The 23,040-nt window shown below is 36.0% G+C and overlaps 1 long non-coding RNA gene across 1 annotated transcript; it reads left to right on the top strand.

The window, feature by feature from the left end:
- The first annotated feature begins 1,544 nt into the window (after positions 1 to 1,544).
- On the top strand, positions 1,545 to 22,197 carry LOC123380232. The gene is made up of 3 exons (XR_006585779.1): positions 1,545 to 2,190; positions 13,377 to 13,486; positions 21,767 to 22,197. It is a non-coding gene; the product is annotated as an uncharacterized LOC123380232 (long non-coding RNA).
- Positions 22,198 to 23,040: the final 843 nt, after the last annotated feature.

Genomic DNA, 23,040 nt, shown 5'->3' with positions numbered 1-23,040 from the left:
CAATTACAAATTAGTATCTCTCATCAAGCAAATCTAGCTGTTCCGTATTGTATTTGCTTGTTTTACGCTTCTGGATATACTTGAAAATATTAAAACTATAATTTACAACATAATGTCAATTCAGAGCTGTCTCTAATTTATTCTAGTTTATCTCCTAATTATTCATTAGCGAGGTTTCCTCATATCTGAAATATGCCCAAATACCATCTTCTGTAGTAGACTGAATCATTGCTCAAAGTATTTGCAGTCTCCCTGACCCACGGTCATTTTTCCTGAGGAAGGATTGTGTGCATGCTCTCATGTACCTACGAGTGGCCATGTGATTTACTTTGCCAAGAAAATGAGAGTGAATGTAACACACATCATTTCCCAGAGAAACTCTGTGTACAAGCTCATGGTCTTCAATGTCCCTTTTTTCCTCTCTGTCACCAAACTACCAGGGCCCCAGAGGAGGCCACTTTGTCAGTTTGGGTCCCAGAGAAAGGATGGCATAGAATGGGGTTACATGTAACCCATAATGAACATATGATATAAGCTGGAGATTTCAAAATATTAAGTGATTCAGATTTTATCACTACATAATTTAGCCTAAGTTGACTGAAACAGCTTTATAGAATACAGAGCTGTTCAAGCCCCTCCCTCCTTAAACATATCACCATCATCCATGGTATAATGCCCAGATCTGTAGCATGATATTTTATAATTCTCAGGCCCTTATTCCAGACAAACCTTCCCCAGCCTCATTGCCTTTATTCCCATACAGTCAATTACAACATCCAGGAATTTCAGATTGCTTCTAGTTCTCAGAAAGTTTTGGGCTGCAAAGAAGTCTGTGTGTATACCCCACTTTCTAGAATCCTAGAGATTCACATTTTTCTTGCAAAATTCAGGACAAACCACTCTTTCATTAGGAAGTTGGACCCCGTACCCCTTGATCCTGATAGAGATAAATAATCCATCCCCTAAATTCTTTCTGTCTCTGTGTTTTCTTCTATAAAAACACTTAGCACAAGACACCAACAGTATAATGTTTTAAGTTCATAAGAGCAGATACAGGATCCTATTTACTTTTCCTTTCCTGATGATGGCTGGTACAATGCAGACATTCAATAAATGTTGATTTACATTGCCTTCATTTATTTTAAAGTGAGGGAAATTTAAACACAAACCATATGTTTGAAATGAAGGAACCACATTTTGTGGCCTGAGGAGGTCCATACTTCTTTGTAAGTCTGTTTTTCTCTCAGGAATGATAGTTTTTTAAATATCAGAACGTGCTCTAAAGTTATCGTGAAGCACTAAAAGTAAAAGTTATTAATCATCTTCAAGGTTATTTACAAACATATTTCATTAGCTCTCCCTAATTCCCACTAGGAAGAATTAATAGGGGTTTTATTGACAGAAATCTTTTTAAAAGAGAGTTGTCTCATTTGAAAATCAAATGAATGTGTCACAATGTAGATGGAATGCTCTAACCTTTTAAAATTCTATTTCATCTATTTTACTTCACTGACATGCACCTACCCTTATAATATCCTTCTGAACCTGGTATTTATATGAGCAACTCTCCAGAGTTAAATTAGTCATATATTTGGGGGGAAAGGTAAGAATTTTACAAATCACAGCCTTGTAGGAAACTCGCAGGCAAGGATGACTTTTCAGACTCTACTGAGAATCCACACTTTAAAATAAAAATGCTACCATTATACATTCTTAAAACATTTCTATCAAAGACCTGCATTATAATGCCTACTTTAGAGATGAGGAAACTGAGGCCCAGTTCGCCCTAGGTGCTCAACACAAGTGACATGGCAACATGACAAGTTAGGTGACAGACATAAGAGATGAAAATGACGACACTGGGCTCAGCTCTCTGTTCTCAGAAGTGTCTAGTCCAGTGAGGAGAGTACCTCATGGATTAAGAGAATTCTTTTGGTGACAGAACAGAGGTATGAATCAAGTCATAGAGGTATAGAAGAGACAGAGTCTTCCTACAGTTGGGGTAGAGGAAGGGAGAGGAATGGATGAGGTAAAGCTAAAGGAAGCCGATATTGGATTCGACTTTGAAGGATGAATAGTGCCATGTGGACACGTCAGAGGACACAGCATGTGCCACAACATGGTGATATAAAAACAAAGCATACTTTTCAGAACTATGAATGACTTATGTCTGAATCAAACAGAAGGAAGGTAGGTAGGCCTATATTGATGAGTGATCAAGAGCATCATCTCTGGTCCCAGATTGCTTTTGTTAGAGGGTGGAGTATCAATTTTTTGTGTGAGTGGTGAGGACATTTAAGATCTATTCTCTTAGTAAATTTCAAATATATGATACAGTACTGTTAACTATAGTAACCATGCGATACATTACATCCCCAGAACTCATCCCTCTTGTAACTGAACTTTACCCTTTGATCAACATCTCCACATTTCGCCTGCACGCCAGCCCCTGGCAAACCCCAGTCTACTTTCTATTTCTAGGAGTTTGGCTTTTTCTTTAGATTCCACATAAAAGTGAGATCATGCAGTATTTCTCTTTCTCTGACTTAGTGCACTTAGCATAATGCCCTCAAGTTTCATCCACTTGTTGAAAATGACAAGATTTCTTTTTTTTTTTTTAATGGCTGAATGACATTCAATTTTATATATATTTCACATTTTCTTTATCCATTCATTTGTTATAGACACTTAAGTTGTTTCTGTGTCTTGGCTAATACAAATAATGCTATAGTGAACACGGAGGGTATAGATATCTCCTTGAGGTAGTGATTTCACATTGCTATTGTTAGAATACTACCTATGCAACCCCTCTAGCCAAAAGTTCCATCATAATGGATGGATTTCAAACTTGGGAAGGAGGTATGGACTTGAGAAAAGGACATTTCTATTTTGGGAGGATACAAGCACTAAAGGGCAAAGCACACTGAAGTTCTGTGGAACCAGGTCTCAACTGTCCATCCAAATCAGTTACCACTCTAACCAAAATTGTTTTGCTCTGCATGTATCTTAATCATTGTTCATTAAATGACCATAGCCTCACAAGATGGGGCATCATGTGATTATTTAAATTTTGTTTATAAAAGTTTTTAATGACATGGAAAACATGTATAATAGAGTCTTTTTTTTAATTTTTAAATGTTTATTTATTTTTTTGAGAGAGAGATAGAGAGAGACAGAGAGACAGAGTACAAGCAGGGGAGGAACAGAGAGGGAGGGAGACACAGAATCAGAAGCGGCTTTAGGCTCTGAGCTGTCAGCATAGAGCCCAACGCAGGGTTCAAACCCACAAACTGTGAGATCATGACCTGAACTGAAGTCCTGAGCCACCCAGGAGCCCCCACAATGCAGTCTTTTTAAAATGTGCCAATAAAATTGTAAAATAGTGTGATTTCAACCTATGAAAAACAAGCATAAACATAAATTGTTGTAAAATTAGAAGGAAATATACTGGCATTGCCACAGCAGGTTTTTCTGGGTGGAAGTTTTCTGATTTTTTTAAATTAATTTCTTCATCCACATCCCTTCTGTGTTCAGCAATTTGTGTAAAATGAATATATATGTTTATAACTACACACATAGATAATAAATTTTGTCAAGAATAATATAAACTACAAAGGTGAGTATCACAGTTTGTCCTTGGTAAGATTAGTTTTGCTTACACTAGGTGAGGTACTCCAGTCACAGACTTGGACATTCTCAATGGAAATAACTGAATCTTATTAGAAGAGTGCTTCACGAAACACTTATGATTTACCTTGATCAACCGTTCAAATGGGTTTCTACTCCAAGAATTGCCTTAACGTCTTACATAATGCAGGACTTGGTTGACCTTTTATATCGGATTAAAGCACCGTATAATTAACTTTTTTATATACAGAGTTAAAACTTAATGAAAACGTGAGGTGAAAAGCCAAGACTTAATTTGCAGACTGACTCCTTTCCTTGTTCACACCGTGAGCAGCTAAGTCTTACTTTATTGCTCTCTTGCTCTCAGGCACTTTGATTCTGACCAGACCAAGATGTGCTAAGTGGATCCAGGTAGCTCACTCAAAAAGAGACCACAGAAAGAAGTGGGAGATGCAGAGCCCAAGGGGAAAAGGTGAAATTTGAGCTCCAGCAAGCCAAGCTACTTGTCACTCTTACACAGGAATCAGACCAACCTAAATTCACAGCTTAGCTTCTAAACTTAACAACAGCAAATTGTAGGAAAATTTCTTAGTATTTAAACCCTCATAACCTTACCTTTAAAATAGGAATAAAAATAATTGTGTCTCGAAGAGTTATCTGAAAGATGGAAAAAAAGGCAGTACACATAAATTATAACTGACATATTTTCAAGGGCACAGTAAACATTTATTGTTAATTTGTTGAGGACTCTTCATGTGTGGCCCATGACATGCCTCCGACTTTCGATCACACCATTCTCCATCCCATCCCCCTCTCCACCTCTGTTTAAGTCACATGGAAATAAACAGCATTTCTTGAACATCTGGCTATTTTCTGCTTACAGCCAAAGCTATTGTTTTCCTCCAAAAATCCAATCTCCTCTCCTTCCATAATAATAGAATTTTCACTTGACACACAGCCTCAAGGAACATACACTACAGATCCCAGCCTCCTTTGCAGCTAGATGCCACTAGGTTTTGGGAAATGAGATGTAAGAGAGTGATGGGGTGATTTCTCAGAATATCTTTGAGAGTTAGCATGTACCCTCTGAACCCTATTTCTTTCTTTTTTTAAAAAAAAATTCCTGCTGTCTAAATACAGATGCCAATTTAGACTGAGAGAATGAGAGTCATGTCTAGGGATAGTAGAGAAGCAAGTGAGAAAAGAAGCCTGGATCCTCAAGGAATCCAGCAGTCCTGAAACTCTATTTATGACAAAAACAAGCATCTCTTTAACTTAAATCCCTATTAATCTGATGTTTTCCGGCTATGTATAAACAAATCTAATCCTACCTGAAAGAGTACAGAACTCTTTATGTATACTAATGCTATGTAGATACTATCTCCTGGACTTATTATTATTTTTTTTTTTTTTTTTGTCATAGATTTCTACTACTTTCCACGAAGATGTAGCCTAGGGAGTTCCCCTCCAGGAATCTTTCCTAAATTCGATAGGCCAGACATCCTCTCTTTTATGGCAATTATCACTGTGCATTTTGCTGATTACTTTTCTTGCTTGCTTCCCCCTCTACATTGTGAGATCCATGGGAACTAGGTGTTGTATTTTACTTCTTTCTTAATTACACATGCTCTGTAGAGAGGTTGGCCCAGCGAGGCATATGAAAACTGTTGAATGAATGAGTAAGTGGGTGAATGAATGACTGGAATAAGTGATTGACAAAGAAAAAGAATCTGTGAGGATTTCTCTGTTCCTAGTCAGTCAGGGTCCTCATATCACTCAGTTTTGTTTTCTCATCTGCTCATTCCCTCCCCCAGCAGTAGGAAGGAGCTGCCTCAACACTGAGTAACAATTGCCTCTAGAGTTCCTTAGTCACATCAGAATGCCCTCCTCCAAGGTTCACCGTAAATTCCTATTGATTTTTCTAAACAGAAATCTCATTCACTGATGTGACCGCAAAGGAAAGTAGGAAGAACAGTGTGAAATCCATTCCCTACCTAAATCTTCATTACCTTCTGCTGTTCTTGTTCCAAGATGATTCAATTACATATTATGTTCTCAAGTTCTTTTTTTTTTTTTAACCTTAGGGCTGCTTATGAAAAATTAAACTAGTTACATAAAAGAGATTATATTGCTGTTCTTCCACGACTCAGAAAAAAAAAAATGAATCATCAGAAACTAGAATAGGCCAATACAAGTTATTTTGATTTAAATTTCAGATTAGTTCACTGGTGGGTTTTATGTGCTCGTATATTGCTACTACAAATTTTCCTAAAATATCAATACAAAATGTGATTAGATCTTTTTTCAAGGTCTTATTTCCTCCAATCTACAGAATATAAATTGCTTTCTAAAGACGCTCTTTACCTTACCAAATAATCCATATTGCTTAAATTTTTGTATGTGGTAAACAGCCCTTCCAGTATTATCACAACTCAGACATGTTTAAATTCAGATTCAATTGGCTCCAATTATGGTGGCTTCAGCCAATCAAAAAGGGATTTTAGTCTAAAATATATACTTTAAATGGTTCAGAGGATTTTAGAATTTGAACTTTGCTTTCTCAGTTAGCTTCTTTGAGTGATATGGGAATGGGTAAGGCGAACAGAAGCTCATCTTGATTATAACATAATTCAAACTGAACTATTGGTAACAATGATTCACAAAGCCCCTAAGCAGTTTGAACTGGTTAGCATTAACTCTTTACAGATAGGTCCCAAACTACTTATAAAGTTCTATATGTGGGGGACTTCCTAAAGTCATTCAGGTCAACTTACACAATTTTTTGAGCACCTATCAGATGCCAGGTGCTGGGACAACGCCCTCAGGTAAATACAGCACAGTTCAGTGGACACTTAAAATACTCTGTCAGTTCACAAGGTGAAAAGCACAGAGTTCAAAGAGCAACACGGAAGGGGCAACTAGCTCAGTCTTGGCTGAATAAAAGCATCCTTTGGTTTTTACTTTTTTACTGTTTTCTTTAGAGAGAGAGAGAGAGTCGTTGGGGAGGCATAGAGACGGAAAGGGAGAGGGAGAGAATCTTCAGCAGGCTCCTCACCTAGCTAGGAGCCCGGCACAGGGCTTGATCTCACGAGGGTGAGATCATGACCTGAGCTGAAATCCAGACTCAGACACTTAACCAACTGAGCCACCAAGGTGCCCCTAAAAGCATTCTTTACAGAGGACCTGATATTTAGGTTGACATTGTAAAGACACATTGTGATTAGTCAAGCAAAATAGTGAAGGGGGCAGGTGCTCAGAGAGAAGAGGAGTTTAGGGGGAAGAAAGGAGGCAGTCGAGGTAAGGACTAGCTCAAGTTATCTACCATCTCTTCCACTTCATAAATTTGGATCTGGATCAGTCCAGCACATAGGCCTCCTGCCAACTGAGGAGCAACAGTCATTTTTCATCCCCTCCTGAGAGGGATTATGGCATAGTAGAGTGAGGAGGCATGGAGACTCTGGAGGCAGGCCACCAGGGTTTAAACCTCAGCTTTACAACTTCAGGCATTTATTCACTTGCTCATTATTTAATCAGGAATCATCTATTGAATGTTAACTATGTGTCAAAGGTTGTTCAAGTTCTTGGAATACAACAATGCACAAAACTGACAAACCTTCACCCTTGTGGAGGTTATATTCTAGTAGGGGCAGATCAACAACATAAATGAGTACAGTATTTGGTATTTTATTTACATTTTAAAGTTTATTTATCTATTTTGAGAGAGAGAGAAACAGAGCAGAGGAGGGGGAGGGGCAGGGAGAGAGGGAGAGAGAGAATTCCAAGCAGGCTTGATGCTATCAGCACAGCACCCACAGAGAGGGGCTTGATCTCACAAACCATGAGATCATGACCTGAACTGAGATCAAGTCAGGCACTTAACTTACTGAGCCACCCAAGTGGCTACTTTAGAGCAGGATATAACTGAGAGTGCCTGGAGAGGCTAGTGTTACAGTCTTAAGTAGAATGGTTAGGGTGGGCTTCAATGAGAAAAGACTAAAAGACTAGGAGATGATGGGATTAATCATGCAAATGTATTAAGGTGAAACTGTGCCTGGCTGTATGATTTTTAGCAAGTCTACATCTCTGCTTCAGTATCCTTATCTGTAAAACGGGAATAAGAGTACTACTGGACTCATAGAGTTGTAATCACTAAATGAGTTAATACATGTAACTATGCTTAGAGTAGTGTCTGGCACAGAGTAAGCACTTATCTAAGTGTTTTCTACTATTATTGTTATTGTTTAAGTTGGGTCCCTTAAGTCCCTCCCTCCCTTTCAGAAAATCTACATGAAGTTATCTTTGTTTCCTTCCTCTCCGTCATTCTTGCAAAGCTAAGACAACAGCAAATCATATTTCTCAGTGTCCAAAGTATATACTCAGTTTGTCAACCCCTCACCCCACCCCTTCTCCTCTGTTACTATCTTAATCTAAGGTGATCAGGATTGTTCAAAAGCCTCCCCAGTTGTCTCCTTGCCTCCTGTCTTGTTCTATTACAGGCCATTCTCCATGTAGGCCATTCTTTTTAAAACATAAATTGGGTCATGTTACTTTCCTACTTAAATATTCAGTAACTTCTCATTGCATTAATGATAAAATTTAAATTTATTCTCCCACTCTACGAAGTGATAGTCCACATTGGTTGTTTGGTCTCTCTCTGCTCTTTTGCTCTGGTCAAACCGAAATTCTTGTGATTATTTGTAGAAGCTGAGCTTGTATTCTACCTTGGGAATTTCTTTTTGCTCTTTCCTGGATCTGGAACAGTCTTCCCACCTGCCTTTGAATAGCTGGCCATTTCTCTGATTCAAGTGTCAGCTTAAAAGTCATCTCCTCAGAGAGGCTTTCAGTGACTATTCAGTCTAGAGTCAACCTCCAGTCACTCTCCAACATATTAGCCTGCATTATTTTCTTCAGGAGGCTATTTTTATATGTGTATAGTACCTGTTCCTGTTTCTTTACTACTAGAGAACAAAGGTATGGATCTTATTTGTTTTGTGTACCATTATCTCCCCTGGGCTTAGTACTATAACTGGTTTTGTTAAATAAATAGATGAATGAAGTAATGATTTGTCTTGGCTGAAGGTTCAGAGATAAATAAGTCACTGAAACTTCTCTTGTTCATAGTATATATGTAAACCAATGCTGGTGATTATTATCCAGACAAGGAGGGCACCCTAATAGATCAGTGATTGAACCTTCACAGTCTTTTCACAATCCTTTGGGTTCCACTACTATACAAACTGCTGCAGACTATTTGCTATTTTAAGTTATTTACAGTCTCCTGAATATGTTCTGTTGATATCACCTCACCATCTTTGCACCTTAGCATGCATTTTCTACTTTATCCGACTGGAAAATTCCAAGTATCACTTAAGAACCAACTCAACCAAATCATTTTTCTGAACCACCTGCTCTATGTCACCACTGAAATCCATGAAAACATCAATTTTAGTATTTGCCATGTTGTCTGGAACTATGCATCTATACATATTTCCTTCCCTTCCAATCTGGGAATTCTTTGAGAGAAGGGAAAATATATTAATAATCTTTGTACCATATTGCTCAATGCATAGGAGGTACTGAGTGCTTGGTAAATCAGTTATGAAGGGGGAGTTTACCTGCTGTTCAGCTCATGCTTTATTTAGGTAGTATTTTAACAATTGTGCTGACATGATCATGAATCTAGACTCAGAATCTGAAGTTTTAACAGGTGCACCCTTTTGTTAAAACAAAAGACTCCATGCATCCATATTTGTGGTCGATTATCTCTAAATAGAACTCAGACACAAAGATGGGTTTGACAGTACAGAGCCATAAAGATTTAATTAATGTTTCACCTCAGAATGGGGTACTGTCCATTCAATTATTTAATCAATAAATGAACTGAATTGCTTCAGGAAAATTATAATTTATCTAAAATCCAAAATTAAATATTATGGAATAATGCATAGCTTTGTGTCACAAATGTCTGTATCTGATGTAGATAAAGACACATAATTCTCTCTCAATCTTTTAAATGGGTCATAAAAATATGGCGTTCAAACCTCGATGAAACGAAAGGGCCAAAATGTATGATATAATTAGTTTGCAATATAATCTTAAAAACTGTTTTTGAAAGATATTCATGAGCAAAGATGAAATCAATTTTGCACAAAACAAAGAATAAATTATGCCAATACTCTTCAATTTTAATCATGTTATAAATACTTTCATTTAATTAAACCAAATGTCTTTCCAAAAAGAATTTAAAGTGATTTACAAAAGGTCATAATAACAAAAAGAAAAAAAATGTAATTAGAAAAATTATAATTATGGATTTTTTTAAAAGAAGCAATTTTAGTCATTTTTGGTATTATCACTAGAGCTGTGAGCTAAAATTAAAATTCAGTTTGTGTTTCCTATAGAAACACAATACTATACATATCTCTATCAGCAAAGAGGTATTTTGCTTCAGGAAAAGAAAAGATTTTCCTAGCATTCATTCTAAAATAACCTGTCAGCTACAGACCTTGATATAAGGGAGATCATGTGACCTAGTGCAATATTTTTGGAATCAATGAGTAAAAGTCCAAGAATAAGGGGCATCTGGGTTGCTCAGTGGGTTAAGTGTCCAACTTCAGCTCAGGTCTTGATCTCACAGGTCATGAGTTCAAGTCCTCCATTGGGCTCTGTGTTGACAGCTCAGAGCTTGGAGCCTGCTTCAGATTCTGTGTTCCTTACTCGCTCTGCCCCTCCCCCACTCATACTCTTGCTCGCGCTCTCTCTCTGTCTCTCAAAAATAAACATTAAAAAATATTCTAAAAATCCTTATAATAGTAAACACAATAATAATGATGATGGCAGAAATAATAATAATGGCAGCATTCTAGTATATTCATAGGATACTCAGCATTTGCCATGCTGTATTTTTCCATATAATTTCCAGGTCACCATTTTATAAATGAGAAAACTGTTCAAGACAACACCATTAATAACATTTCCAACACTCCTTTGTCTGACTCCAAGATTCATACTTTTCCCACCATAATTTCTTTAAAATAAATGCAGAAGTGGATAATAGTCTAGGTTATAAGATTAAAACAAAAGCCATTAAATGCGATTTGGTTGCAAATGAAGCTAATGTGTTCAAAAAATATATTGTCTTCTGTTGGTTTAACGTGATTATATGAACACAAATTAGAATCCTACAGGAGTAAATGGATAATATTCACCAGACTATCTTTCTTTATTGTTTTCTTGAGTAGCTAGATAAGCAAACAGTTTGCATTTATACTTGAACAAGGGGGAAGGAATGCCTACGTACAGATTCAAATTCAGTGCTGAACTATCCTAGGTGCTGATATCACAGTTAACCTTAGAGTGAAGGGTCATTATCTATGTTATTATTACTCACTCAACAAATCCTTAGTGAATACCTAGCATAGTCTGAGCACTATGCTAGGCATGTAACCCTGAAGTTTGATTACAAAAATGTAAGTGGAAGAGTCAACATTTATTATGAGAATTGAAAATCCTACTCCACGTCTGGCCAAGCGTCTCTACAACTTCTATGAGCAGTGAACAGTTTAATCTCTACTGGAAACAGTCAGTAGTGTTTCTGAGATTTATAAACTTTGAATAAAGTTCCCAGAGGAGATACCAGTGAATTTATAACATGAAGCCAAACCTCCACCACACACACTCTTCCCAAACCCATAAGTATTATAATTGCCAAATCAAAGCTGTTTTCCTATGCAGTTGGACAGGACAGGTAAAACCTTTCATTCATTTGAGGAAGATAAGTTAGTGACATTTAATGCAACAATTAACATGCTCCCTAGAAATAAAAGAGGATATGAGGGCACAAATAATTTTCTGATTTATTTCTTTGAAAAAAAACAAAACAAAAAACAAAAAACAATGCCCATCTACAACAGAAGCCCAACAATTTTCCAGCCAGAGAAGAAATCTTAAATTGCATGGAAATTGTACTTCAAACATCATCTAGTCTAGAATGTTACAATTTGTGAAAATTGTTTTGGAGTTTTTATCTCTGGGTATGCAAAGGAAATGTCTTGTTATAATCAGTAGTAGAAATATGCTTCTATGCAGCATCATGGAACTTACACTCTCAGGGAGATCTCAGAACAGGTAAGCAAGCTCCCCAAATGCAATTATCCAGCATTAAAGAGCATTATCATTGATGTTTTATACTTCACCTGACTAACCACAAAAGGTAAGAATCATGCTACCTAAAAAATTACCAGTCACTCCTCCTCTGCTCTTCTCTTACACTTCACCTGATGTGTGGCTTTGGAACTTAAGTCTAATTGTCCTCTGTTGGAAGTAAATAGCAAATTCTTTCAAGGAGGCAGTAACACTCAGAGTTATAAATGCCTACAGCTTGCACTCCCAAACACCTGCTGCTACCCACAGAAACTCTACTTCATCTGTAATGGGCAGTTTCTTTATACAACTAGTATGCTTGTTGCATTTTTGAAAGAAAGTATTTTTAATTTATTCATCCAAAAAGAAGTAGGTGGCACTGAGTTACCATTATACACAGATCAGCAAAAAGGTTATTTCATAGCAGGGATTTGTTTTATACTGTCAAAAGGAGAGAATATTCTTAATAAATTGAAACCAGACTTTATTGGTAGTTTCTCTCTTCTAAGAAGAGGAAATTATTTTGCTGAGGTGATGTAGGATCATGAAGACAGTGTTATTACTCCTCTGGATGTTTTGTTTAGTAGGCAGGGAAAGGAATGAAATTAACATTTATTGAGTTCCTGTATAGAAGCTGGGTACTATACTTGGCATCTATGTGGATGATATTTAATTACATTTCTGTAATAACACTGAGAGGGAGGTGCCATAATTCCAATTTTCAGGATAAAATAATAGCACATCACATTTATTGAGTGCCTACTATGTGCATGCCAGCCATAACAGTCAGTAATGCTAATCCTCCTTCATATGCACAATCACACTTAACCCTTATAAATCAATTCTTTTGAGACTATGTGGGAATAACAGTGAAATGTCCCTGAAAGATATGTAGGTAAATGAAATAAACTGACCACTTTGAATTAGCTAGTAAAATTTGTACACTTTATATAATTAACTTTCTGTGTAAGGACATCAGGAGATGTGATCACTCTCAATTCTAACTAAAATGATTTAGTAATAATTCCTGAGACCTAGGTAAGTGACAGTTTAATTCAGTACACAGAAACCAAATTAATCGCATTATAGTGTCTCTAGACAAAACCTGTATGAAGAAATCGGTTAATCTAGATCAAAGTATTTCCAACGCAGAATCAAAATGTAAAGAATTGGTCTAATTTGGCTATTTGACAAAATATTCTATGGTTTTAGAAACTCTGACACATCTCCCAAAAGACCGTAATTTTCCCAGAGCATATGGAAAAATCCTTGAATTCGAGACTTTTAAAAAAGTGCCAAAGTCTTTATTCAAGGGCTGTGGATACAAACATCTCTGTTTCCATGACCAGTCTCCTCTTTAAGGTTTAATTATCTTCAAGGGTACACTCAAGTCGCCTTTGGGGGAGAAAACAAGGAATTTCCTAAGGTCAAGTAATAATTATGAGTCTTGAGTTCTGGTTTTCTGAACAACAATATTCTGGTGATAAAATCTTGGGATCAGAGTCACAACAATGCCAAAAATAGTAGCATTTCTGTACACAGTTTACAATTCTAATTGTAAATTAACAACTTATTATTTTTCACCCCCACCCACACACACCCCACAGACCTCTGCCTCCTAGAGAGATGAAGACACTATCAATGTGCAGCACCACTTGAATTCTGGGTCAGCAATAACCCTGCCACCAGACCATAGATGATGATGAATTCCCTGGAGGTAAATGTGTTCTTGGTCTGCTTCATCCTTGCAAACAGGACCTTATTTTTATTACTTTTTCCTTATATGATAAGTGTATCTCAAGAGGGATGATGGGTGCCTCCCCAGTGCCATAGGATGAATCTTGATTAATGGAAATCAATCATTGTAATCCAGTCCCCTCATGCAGTGATTCCCTGGCAGGACTATGCATTCTTTGTGAGAGGAAGCTTGGTAGGGGGTTTGTAGAAGCTTTGCCTGCTTTCTTAAAAAGATACACAAAACAGACTTATTTTCTACCTCTGATCAATAGCATATGCTTATCATAGTGGGAACAGCTACTTTGGAAGTATGGGGGGCCACAGTGAAATGACAAGAAAATAAGCTGAGAAATGTCGTACACAAAGAGAATCTGTTCAATAAACAATCCCTCTACCATCAACCACTTGTGGGAGAGGGCTCATAAATTTCCAATTGTTCATTTTAGTTGGTGTTTTCTGTTGCTTCTAGGCATGTGAGAACTGAGAGAAGGTCCATTCAGACTTCTTCAGGCAACCTCCCTCTATAACACATACATGAAGAAGTTCAGAACTGATAACTAACATCTTCTCTTTTCAGATGAGCAAGCTAAAGATCTAACATATAGGAATGTTGTTAACATTTCCCAAGAGGGGGGTAGAGCTAATATTCTGACTTGACTGTGACTCCAGAGCAAGATCTTTCTGCTACATCATGCTTTGATGGACAGTGAAAGGGCTGTTAACTATATGAGGAAGCCGTATAATTCATAAAATATAAATTGCATGTCAATGTATATATCTTTTGAAACTAAATGAGGAAATGATTAAAAAAAAATGCAAGGAGTCTCCAAATACTCAGGAGACCTAGTGAATGTATCAAGCCCTTGAAAATTGTGTTGTAGTAGGATAACGTTTTATGTATGTCACATAATTTTCTTTTCCAGCACAAGGAGAACTGTACATTTCAGTCTTTCTTGTTCTAACTCAAGAATCATAGAAGGTGGAAGGAGCCTACAATATAAAAATTTGGAAAAGGCCAATTGCTTTAAAGTTTTACCTGTGTGTTTGCAAATTAGATGCCTTATTATAATCAATAGAAGAAATGTGCTTCTTCCAGGATTATAGGATTTACACTCTAAGAACAAATAAGATCTCAGAACAGATATGGCAAGCTTCCTAAATATAATTACCTAGCATTAAAGAATATTTTTATTGATATATTATTATCATCCAATCTTTCATACTGAATTAGTTCTCAAGATTTCTGTTAAATAATAGCAAGCTGATTGCCTCTACAAAACTTCTATTCTGGTAGCATACACACATAATAAGGAAGAAATAAGTAAAAAGTAGAGCCAATTAGCAAATATTAATCATTGAAAATAAACAGTAATAGGAGTAAGTGGGATATCAGTTAGAGAGAGACAGATAGTGAAAACTTTTGGTAGGGTTGCCTGGGAAATCTGTTCATGGAAGTTAACTTTTAAAAATTAATTGTATCAAGGACGCCTGCGTGGCTCGGGTGGTTAAGTGTCTGATTTCGGCTCAGTCATGATTTCATGGCTTGTGGGTTCGAGCTCTGTGTCTGACTCTGTGCTGACAGTTCAGAGCCTGGAACCTGCTTCAGATTCTGTGTCTCCCTCTCTCTCCCCTCCTTCGCTTGCTCTGTCAAAAAATAAACACTAAAAAAATTAAAAAATAATTGTCTCAGATTATAATGTATACACAGTGCAGTGCACCTATTCTAAGTATATCATTTATCACATTTTAGTAAATGTCTATATCCTATTAGCATTGCTATAGTGAAACCATAGAACATCTCTATTACCCTAAAACCTTTCCATGTTCCTTTTCCTGATGATCCCTGATTTGGAACCTCAGGAAATCTTTAATCTGCTTTCTGACACTATATATTAGATTTTCCTTTTCTACAATTGTATATAAATAGAATCTTAAAGCATATAGTCTTTTGTATCTATTTGGCTTCTTTAGCTCAGCATATTGTTTTCAGAAATCATCCACATTATTGTATCAGTTTCACCCTATTTATTTATTTATAAGTTGTTAAAATTTATTTTTATTTATTTCCCTTTTAGGGATATAGTGTACTCGGTTTATCCACTCACCTTTGATGGACATTTGGGTGGTTTCTACTTTTCACTATTATAAAATGTGAGCACTATTTGTTGCTCATATGAAAATTTGTGTACACATCTATTAGTGGGCATATGTTTTCATTTCTCCTGGGTAAATAACTAGGAGTAGAATTGTTGGGGCATATGGTAGGTATTTGTTTAACTGTATAAAGAAAGCTACCAAACTGTTTTTCAAAGTGACTATAATGACATACTCTCCCATTAACAAATGCGTGTCGGATCCAATGAGTTCATATCCTCACCAACACATTCTGTTGTCAGTGTTCTGTTGTGGTGGTTTTAATTTTCATTTTTCTGAAGATGAATGATTTTCAGCATATTTTTAGGTGTTTATTGGTGTATGTATATGATATATGTGCACATATATTGAGCATATTTTCGAGTATTTATTGATATATACATATACACACACACATATATCAATAAACGTGCACACACACACAGTCTGCCCATTTTTAATTGAGTTATTTGGTGTCTAATTACTGAGGGTTTTTTTTTTAAATATATTCTGGACTTAAGACCTTTTCAAACATATTCACTGAAAATATTTGGTTCCAGCTGGTAGCTTACCTTATTGTCTTCTTAATGGTGTCCTTTGAAGAGCACAAGTATTATTTCTTGTTTTTTTCTTTCTTTAGAGACAGAAAGCTAGCTGGGGAGAGGGGCAGAAGCAGGGGAGAGAGAGAGAAATGGGGGCTGGGGGGCTTGGAGCCTAGCACAGGGCTTGATCCCAGGACTCTGGGATGGTGACCTGAGCTGAAACCAAGAGTCAGACATTCAACCAACTGAGCCATCCAGGCACTCCTCAAGTATCATTTCTTGAATACTCCATGTTTTTTGTGTCCTATCTAAGAAACTTTTGCCCATCCCTAGGTCATGAAGATTTTCTCCTTTTTCTTTTGGATGTTTTATAATATATTAGCATTTATATTTAGGCCGTTGTACAATCCTATTAGATTTAATATTTGTGTGATGTAAAGCTAAGAGTTAAGATGCATTTTTTTTTCCTACATGGAAATATGTTTTTTATAGTATTATTTGTTGGAAAGATTAACTTTTTCCATTGCATTACCTTGGCACTGTAAAAAACTTAGTTGACCATTGATGTATTGTCAATTTCTAGACTCTATTCTTTTCCATTGGTTAAATTATCTATCCTGAAATCAATACTACATTGTCTCGATTACTAGTAACTTAGAATATCTTGAAATTAAGTAATGCAAGCTCTCTAATGTTGTTTTTCTCCCTTAGGTATTTTTTCCCCCACATATGTTTTAGAATAATATTGTCATCTCCTACAAAAATTTTCTATTGAGATTTGAAGTTGTGTTTCCTAATTATTAGTTGAAGTAATATGGAAATAAAATTGAATTTTATATATTGATCTTGTTTCCTAAGATCTTGCTAATTTCACTGATCATTTAAAATAGATTTCTTTAGGAATGACTCAGTTAAGTCTCCAACTCTTGGTTTCAGCTCAGGTCATGATCTCACAGTTCCTGAGTTCAAATCCTGCATTGGGCTCCATGCCAGAGGGGAGTCAGCTTGGGATTCTCTCTCTCCCCCTCTCTCTGCACCTTTCCCCTGCATGCAGACATGTGCATTCTCTCTCAAAATAAATAAACTTACAAAAATCAAATAAAATAGATTTCTTTGTATGTTACCTAGGAATTTCTATGTACATGCTCACATTATCTGCAAAGAAACAGCATTTTATTTCTTCCTTAGCAATCTACCTATCTCTATGCTTTTTGTTTTAATTTTATTGCACTAATTAGAAACTCCAGTACAAAGTTGAATAGAAATGGTCATTCTTTGTTCCTGATTTTAAGGGAAATCATTCACTCTTTTAGTATGTATGATGTTAGATGTAAACTTTTCATAGAGGTTCTTTATCATATTGAGATAGTTTTTATAAAATATATTAGCAGTTGAATATTATCAAATAATTCTTCTGTATCTATTAAAATAATCACATTTCTCTTTTTTTGTCTTGTTATGAATTATAATGATTGATTTTCAAACGTTAAACCAAAATTGCATTCACGAGATAAAGTCCACTTGATCTGGATATATTATTCCATGTTTTTAGGTTGCTAAGTTTCATTTGCTAATATTTTGTTAAAGATTATTATGTCTACATTAATGATCATTTTGGTATTTAGTTTTATTTTTGTACACTGTGTTGTCTAATTTTGGTGTTAAGGTAATGTTCGTTTCATAAAATCAAGCGGCAAGTGCTCCTTCTAGCCTTTGCAAAAGAATTGGTAGTATTAGTATTTCTTCTTTCTGAAATGTATGCTGGAGTACATTAATGCAACCATCGGGGTCTACAGCTTTCTTTATGAGAAAGTATTGACTTATGAGTTCAATGTTTTTAATAGGTTATTCAGTTTTTTAAATATTTCTCCTGAAGTCAATTTTGATAATTTGTATTTTTAAAGGAATTTGTCTTTTTTTTTCTATGTAGTTAGATTTTTTGGCCTGAAGCTATAAATGTATTTTTAAATTCCTTTCAATGTCTCTGTAGTCTACAGTGATGTCCTCTCTTTCCTGATATTGATCATCGTGTTTTTTCTCTTTTATGTCTTGATTAGTCCAGCTACAGGATTAGAAATTTCATTCACCTTTTCAAAAAACCAACGTTTGCCTTTTTTGAATTTCCACACTGTTGTTTTCTATTGTATTTATTTTTACTTCTTAGTGTTATTATGTGCTTTCTCCTGCTGAATTTGGGTTTAAGTTCCTTCTTTTCATTTGTTTTTCCTTTTCTTTAATTTCTTTTAGTTTCTTCTTTTTTTTTTTTTTAATTTTTTTTTTTCAACGTTTATTTATTTTTGGGACAGAGAGAGACAGAGCATGAACGGGGGAGGGGCAGAGAGAGAGGGAGACACAGAATCGGAAACAGGCTCCAGGCTCCGAGCCATCAGCCCAGAGCCCGACGCGGGGCTCGAACCCACGGACCGCGAGATCATGACCCGGCTGAAGTCGGACGCTTAACCGCCTGCGCCACCCAGGCGCCCCTCTTTTAGTTTCTTAATGTATATGCTTGAATTTAAAAAATATAAACCAAATTATAAATTTCTCTGTAAGTACTATTTTAACTCTCACCAAATTTGAATATATTGTGTGTGCATGTGTGTTTTCCATTTTCATTTAGTTAGAAAAATTTCCATTTCTCTTATGATTTCTTCTTTGACCCATGCATTATTTATACATATTTTGTATATTTCCAAATATTTGGAGTTACTTAGGCATAACTTAATTTGGTCATAACAAAATACAAAATCTATGTCATTTCAATTCTCTCAAATACATTTTAAAAATTTCATGACCCAGCATATGGCCTACTTTGATACATATTCTGTGTGTACTTTTATTTATTTTATTTTATTTTTAAAAATTTTTTTTACATTTATTTATTTTTGAGAAACAGAGTGAGACAAAGCATGAGTGGGGGAGGAGCAGAGAGAGAAGGAGACACAGAATCTGAAGGAGGCTCCAGGCTCTGAGCAAACCATCAGCACAGAGCCTGATGCAGGGCTCAAACCCACAAACTGTGAGATCATGACCTTAGCCGAAGTCAGAGGCTCAACCAACTGAGTCACCCAGGCGCCCCCTGTGTGTACTTTTACAATAATGTGTGATTCTTTTGTTGCTGAGTAGCTTGTTCAATAAATGATAATTAAGTTGAATTAGTTGGTAGTATTCATGGAATCTTCTCTATACTTATTTTTTGTCTATTTGTTTTTCTCAATTACTGTGAAACGAGTGTAGATGTTTCCAACTATAAACATGGATTTATCTATGTCAGTTTTCAGCTCAGTCAGATTTTGCTCCCTGTATTTTGAATTTTGTTTTTAGGGGCATACATATTTAGAATTGCTATGGACTTTTTTTAATGGCTCACCTTTATTATCATGAAAAGCCTCTTTTTATCCCTGGCAATATTTCTTCTGAAGTTCTCTTTTTTGATGTTAAATAGACATTCTATCAACTCCAGGTTTCTCATATTTTTTGTTTGCATGTTATATGTTTTTCCATACAGTAACTTGATTTTGATGAGGCTTATTATTTTAATTACAAAATGTTTAAAGCCATTATTATTCAATTGCCTTTCACCCCTGCTCCATTATACTAACATATTAGTCTCTCTTGTCTTCAGCTCTATTGAAGTATCATTGAAAAACACAATGTATACAAATACCAAATCATCACACTGTACATTCAGTAACTTTAACCTGTGTATTTATAATTAAAGTGACTTTCTTTGAACAAGTGTTTGATTTGTCCTGCTTTTTAGTTCAGTTCTGACACTCTCTGTCTTTTAATTAGGGTGTTTAGACCATTTACATGCAAAGTAATTATTTATATAGTTGGATTTAAATAGATTATCTTAGTATTGATTTCTACTCATCCCCATCTGTACTTTGTTCCTTTTCCTTTCCATTTGCTTATATTCTTTTGGATCGACATATACATTTTCCCATTAAATTTAATTTCCATGACTGGTTTATTAGAACTCATTGTTATTATTTTAAATTGTTGCTCTAAAGTTTGCAATACGTATCCTTAAATTTTCCATCGTCTATCTTTAAATAATATTATACTATTTCATGTAAAAAGTAAGGTCCTTAAAATATTAGACTTCCAATCCCCATTTCCCATCTTGTGTACTTCTGTCATATTTTACTTACCAATTTATATAACTTCCTTGTTATTCTCCCTTCCTTTGTATATTTCCTAGCTTCTACTTGAGATCATTTTGCTCTAGCTGAAAATTTTCTTTAACATTGCTTGTGGTATTGGTGATAAATTCTCCCAAACTTTCTTTTAAAAACAAAAATCTTTATTTTGCTTTAATTTTTAGATTTCTCTCTTTATATAAAATTGTAAGTTGGTTTTATGTTCTTTAATTGTTATAAATAAAACTCTTTAATTGCTATAAATATGTCCCATTGCATAGTTTCAGGAAATGTCTATGTTCATAATGTATATATTCCCCACCACCCTCCCCCGCAGCTAGTTTTATGTTTGTCTGTTTTCCTTTCATTGGCTTTCAGCAATTTGACTATTAAATGACTTCATCAGTCATCTTTAGGATTATCCTACTTATGGTAACTTTAGCTTTTGTACCTATAGGTTTATAGTTTTCTTCAAATTTGGAAAATATTTCAGCCATAGTTTCTTTTTTTTAATTTTTTTTTCAACGTTTATTTATTTTTAAGACAGAGAGAGACAGAGCATGAATGGGGGAGGGGCAGAGAGAGAGGGTGACACAGAATCGGAAGCAGGCTCCAGGCTCTGAGCCATCAGCCCAGAGCCTGACGCTGGGCTCAAACTCACAGACCGCGAGATCGTGACCTGGCTGAAGTCGGACGCATAACCGACTGCGCCACCCAGGCACCCCTGGCCATAGTTTCTTAAAGTAGTTACTCAGCCCCAAAGCCCTCACTTTTATTCTGAACTCCACTGTTAGGGTATTTGATTCCACAGACTACTGAAGCTCAGGGATTTTGTTTGTTTGTTTTTTTGTTTGTTTGTTTTCAGTCTTTTTTGTATATGAACTTAAATTTGGATAGTTTCCATTGCTATGCCTTCAAGCTCATTCATTTTTCTTCTATAATGTTTAATTTGATATTAATCGCAGTAGTGATTTTCTTTTTCTTTTTTCCCCCTTTCCTTTAATTATACTTCCTTAATGAAAAGGTACATTTTGGGGGTCCATTTCACATCTTTTATTTCTTTCCTTATTATGTACACATTTTTTCTTTCAGTTCCTGTGCATAATTACAAAGAGCTATTTTAACATTATTTTGTATTAGCCATCATCTATGTTCTCTCTGAATCTATTTTAGAGACCATTTTTTCTCCTGATTATAGATTGCATTTTCATGTTTCTTTACATGACTGGTAATTCTTCAATGTTAACATCTTCAAATGCTTAATTTTGTTGTCTTTTTTAAAGATAATGTTACACTTTGTCTGGTAGGAGCTAACTTACTTGTGAACCAGCTTGATTTTTTTAGGCTTGGTATGATAGGTTTACAGAAGCCTTTAATCAATGGCTAGTTTAGCATTACTCTTAGGATATGACCTTTTAGTATATCTACTGAATCTTCCAGGCATTTAACAAGAATTTCTTCTGTTTGGAGAATAAGAACACCTGCAAGCCATGTTCAGTTTACAACTCCATGGCTGTTCTTTGCCATTCTCGAGGAGTTTCATCCTATGTAAGTTATTAATAAGTTACTAATATTACTATGTGTAGTAATACTATATATATAATACGGTGTGTGCTGTTCAGCCAAAGTCAAGGGGCTCCTAAGTAGCGTTCTGATGCAGTTTTGGATGCTCCCTTCTTTCTGGCACTCTACCCTCAAACTGAAATTACCTTAGTCTCTCCAACTTCTGATCTCTGTCTCCTCAACTTATCTAGACCAATATGTTTGCTTGGGATTCCCATCCTTGCACTTGAGTATAGAAAATGATTCAGGGGGTGCCTGGGTGGCTCAGTCTGTTGAGCATCTGACTTCAGCTCAGGTCATGATCTTGTGGTTTGTGGGATTGAGCCCCTGGTTGGGCTGGGTGCTGACAGCTCAGAGCCTGGAGCCTACTTCAGAGCCCCTCTCTCTCTCTCTCTCTCTGCCTCTCCCCTGCTGCACTAGGTCTCTCTCTCTCTCTCTCTCTCTCTCTCTCTCTCTCAAAAATAAATAAACATTAGGGGCGCCTGGGTGGCGCAGTCAGTTAAGCGTCCGACTTCAACCAGGTCACGATCTCGCGGTGCGTGAGTTCGAGCCCCGCATCGGGCTCTGGGCTGATGGCTCAGAGCCTGGAGCCTGTTTCCGATTCTGTGTCTCCCTTTCTCTCTGCCCCTCCCCCGTTCATGCTCTGTCTCTCTCTGTCCCAAAAATAAATAAACGTTGAAAAAAAATTAAAAAAAAAATAAATAAACATTAAAAAAATGAAAAAGAAAAAGAAAATGCCTCGGGTAGAATACCAAGAAGATGGTAGGGCTTACTTTTTTCTGTTTCCTTTCTCTCAGTGATCACTGTCCATATGTATTGATTATGTCTGAAAACATTTGTTTAAGAAAAATATATTTGGTTTACTTTTCTAGTTATTAATTTTAGGAGAACAAATCTGGTCCCAGGCACTCCATAATTTCTAAAAACAGAAATTATAAGAGGATGACTTTGGAGTAAATCATGGTGCAAGGGTTAAATTGTAGTGTAGCGGCTAACCTGTAGCCTTAAGAAATAACAGATTAAGAGATAACAGCCTTGTCCTATCAATCAAGGGAACAAAAGTTCAAGGAAAATCAACTGGATTAGTGTTTGATTGGATTGGAGCAAGGGCATGTCTGAACTGTTTCCACCCCCATCTGGGAACTATTTCT

This window comes from Felis catus, chromosome D1 (assembly GCF_018350175.1).
Source record: "Felis catus isolate Fca126 chromosome D1, F.catus_Fca126_mat1.0, whole genome shotgun sequence".
NCBI classification, from domain to species: Eukaryota; Metazoa; Chordata; class Mammalia; order Carnivora; family Felidae; genus Felis; species Felis catus.
Note: the sequence above shows the minus strand (reverse complement) of the source record. Positions and strands in the feature narration are given on the sequence as shown.